This window comes from Mesocricetus auratus, unplaced genomic scaffold (assembly GCF_017639785.1).
Source record: "Mesocricetus auratus isolate SY011 unplaced genomic scaffold, BCM_Maur_2.0 Super-Scaffold_6730, whole genome shotgun sequence".
NCBI classification, from domain to species: Eukaryota; Metazoa; Chordata; class Mammalia; order Rodentia; family Cricetidae; genus Mesocricetus; species Mesocricetus auratus.
The window spans coordinates 66,361,310-66,364,694 of NW_024429184.1; positions in this window are offsets into that span (position 1 = coordinate 66,361,310).

Sequence of the window (3,385 nt, forward strand, 5' to 3'; positions counted from 1 at the left end):
GTGTGTGACACCACCACCCTGCTGCTGCTGCTTTTTTTTTTTTTAATTTTTAAATTTTTTTGATTATTTGGGAATCTTACATCATGCACCCTGATCACACTCATCTCCCAGTTGTTCCATGTCCACCTCTTCTCCCCCAGGAACCCCCCCCCCCGCCCCAAAACAAGTCCATTTTGTATTGTCCATATATTCAGAGGAACATGGTCAAATTCTTAGTGACCAACCTCCTATGGAAGGATGAGTCTTTCTCTGCCTGTATCCACACCAGAAGTCATCAGCTGAGAAGCACCCTGAGGTGGCCAGACTGGGGCAGGGCTGGCTCTCCCATACCCACACCATTGCTGGCACCCTGAGGCACACTTACCGTAACAAGTTGTAAATTAAACGCAGCATACTCTAAGGCAGTGGTTCTCAACCTTCCTAATTCTGTGACCCCTTAATACAGTTTCTCATGTTGTGGTGACCACGTTGCTAATTCATAACTGTAATTTTGCTACTGTTACTACTACTGCTGTGAATCACAGTGCAAATATCTATGTTTTCTGCAAAGGGGTTGCAACCCACAAGTTGAGAACAAGGTTTCCTAGAGAAAACACAATAAAGCTGGTATAGTACCAGAGACTAGGCTATTGCTGTGATAGATCTGACCAGGCTTTTGTTTAGAGCAGTGTGGATTTTGGAACTTTGGATTCATTAGGAAAGCAGTTGAATGTTTTGAGTGGTGTTTAATGGGCTGTACTAGTGAACCATGGAAGACAGTGATGTTGAGGGTGGGACTCGCTTAAGTGATTTCAGGGGAGAAGAATGTTATTATGTGGCCTGGAGACCATTCTTGTGATATTTTGACAAAGAATGTGACTGTTTTTTTGCCCTTGTCCAAAAAAGTCCACCTGAAGCTAAAGAGTTTTGGGTTAATTGTGCTGGCAGAGGAGACTTTGAAACAGCCTAGTGTTGGCTGTCACATGGTTATTTGTAGCCAGTCTTATGCAGATCTATAATGAAAAGGAGCAAGCTGAGCAAGGAAAACTATACAATGTCCAGTTTGAAGAGAAAAGGGGCACCAGGAAGTGTAAACAGGTGAAAGAAAAGCCTGATTCTAAGTGGAATAAAGGGTGGTGATCTCAAAGCTAGGTCCCATCCAGCTAAGTTTCCAACATGTGAAAAGGAATTAAAGAAAAGCTTAGTGTGGGTGTGGTGGTGCACACCTTTAATTGCAGCACTCGAAGGCAAAGGCAGGTAGACATCTGAGTCTGAGGCCAGCCTTGTCAACAATGAGTTCCAGTTTAGGCAGTGAAGGAAACCATTAAACCTGGAAAGCTGGTGAAGATGTATTTGAATGGGGGGTTGGGGGAGAGCAAGCAGCAGAACTTGGCAGCTTCAGTCAGACAGTTCTGGCTTTAGAGTCAATGACACAAGAAAGGGTTATGGAATCTCCCTCTAAGGAAAGCTGCTGAGGCCAGGTGTGTCCCTACATAGAGGCCTAGAGGGACCATTGTGTGAAGCTGTAAAAGTGAAGCTTGAATTTCACTGGAGACCCCAAAATGTTAGAGATGCCAGGGCAGCTAACAAGGAGTCGAACCAGCCCAAGAGACAGAAGCATGTTGCAGTAACTAAGCTGAAAGTAGTTGGAGATACTAAGAGCACTTTGACATCAGACATGGAGATGCAGAGTTTGGAGTTTATCCAGCTGACTGTTGGTCTTGCTTTTGTCCAGTATGGTCACTATGCTCCCTTTCCTCTTTTTTTGGAAGGTAATGTATGTTCTATGCCATTGTATGTTGAAAGTGTGTGATCTGCCTTTTGATTTTGGTTTTACAGGGATTATAGATTGCCTTGAGTTTCAGAAGAGACATCGAACTTTGGACAGTGTTGAGATTGCTACAGACTGGGGACTTTTGAAGTTGTACTAAATGCATTTTGCATTTTAGTCTATAGCTCCAAGCTATATCAGAGAGTGGAATGTGGTGGTATGAATGGGAATGACCCCATAAACTCATAGATTTGAATCTTGGCCACCAAGAAGTGGCACTATTCAAAGGGGTAGCCTTCTAGGACTAGGTTTGGTCTTGATGGAGGAAGTGTATCACTAGATGTGGGTTCTGAGGTTGCAGAAACTCAAGACAGGCTCAATGTCACTTTCTTCCTGCTGTCTGCTGATCTAGATACAGAAATCTCAGCTACCTCTCCAGCACCATGTCTGCCGTGCTTCCCACGGTGATGATAATAGACTAAACCTCTGAAACTATAAGCCAGCCCCAATAAATTGTTTTCCTTTATAAGGGTTGCCATGCTTATAGTGTCTTTTCAGCGATAGAAACCCTAACTAAGACAACCAGTAAAAGTAAAACTCCCTACAAGAATCTTTTTATCAATTTGCAAAGAGAAAAATGTGTTTTTGTCTTTCTAACCATTTCTTGCAAAGGTCTTGCTGTGTCTTCTAGAATACCTGCAGAGGACTTTGCAGGCCCCATACACAAATGGGCTGCTTGCACAGTGCTTCCCAGTCCCTGAAGTAGCTATATTTTAAAAAGCCTATTGACAATCTCTGTCTTTGTCTGGATAGTCTAGTCATTAGTAGTCCCTGGAATTTAGGATGTGTGTGAATTTACTGTCTTTTATTTGAATGGTCCCCATTCCTATCTCTTTCCACATTTATTTTGAATGAGAATTTACTTCCCATTATTTATTTATTCTAATTGTTTGAAGTTAGACATTTTTAAAAGGTTTTCATTTGTATTTAGTTTAGTGAAGGCTAAGATTAATGCCTTAACTCTCTACAGAATGGTCGTCCTTTCATCAAGCTATTTACTATTATTAGCTAGTACTTTACTTTTATTTTGAAAACATTACAAATTAAGTCTGAATCTGGTGACACAATTTATAATCCCAGTGTTCAAGAGCTGAGGCAAGAGGTTGTGAGTTCAGGTCAGTCTGGGTCACAGTGAGAATCAGTCTCCAAAATAAAACAATGCAAAGTGATTCAAACTAGACATAATTATCACTATAGGTAGTACACTTCAGCAGGTTAGTTGGATGCTAATAGTTCTTGCTGCACTCTCAAGTGTTTGTTTCCATTCCTGTTCTTGAGAAGTGAGCTCCATTTTTCTTCTTTTAATTCTATAAAATAATATCACTATGAACTTACAAATGTTTTACAGATCTCCACCATTCCTTCTATACTTCATCTTGTCCATGAATACTTAGACTACATTTTCTTCTGACTGAAGTGTTTCTGTCTCAAATTATTTCCAGTGGGGCAGATGTATGGATGGCAAAAAATTACAATTCTTTTATGTTAAAAATATGTTTTATGTTTATATAAGTTTTATATATAAAAAGATAAAATGTGTCTTTTATGTTTAAAAGTATTTCTTGAAGCTAGAGA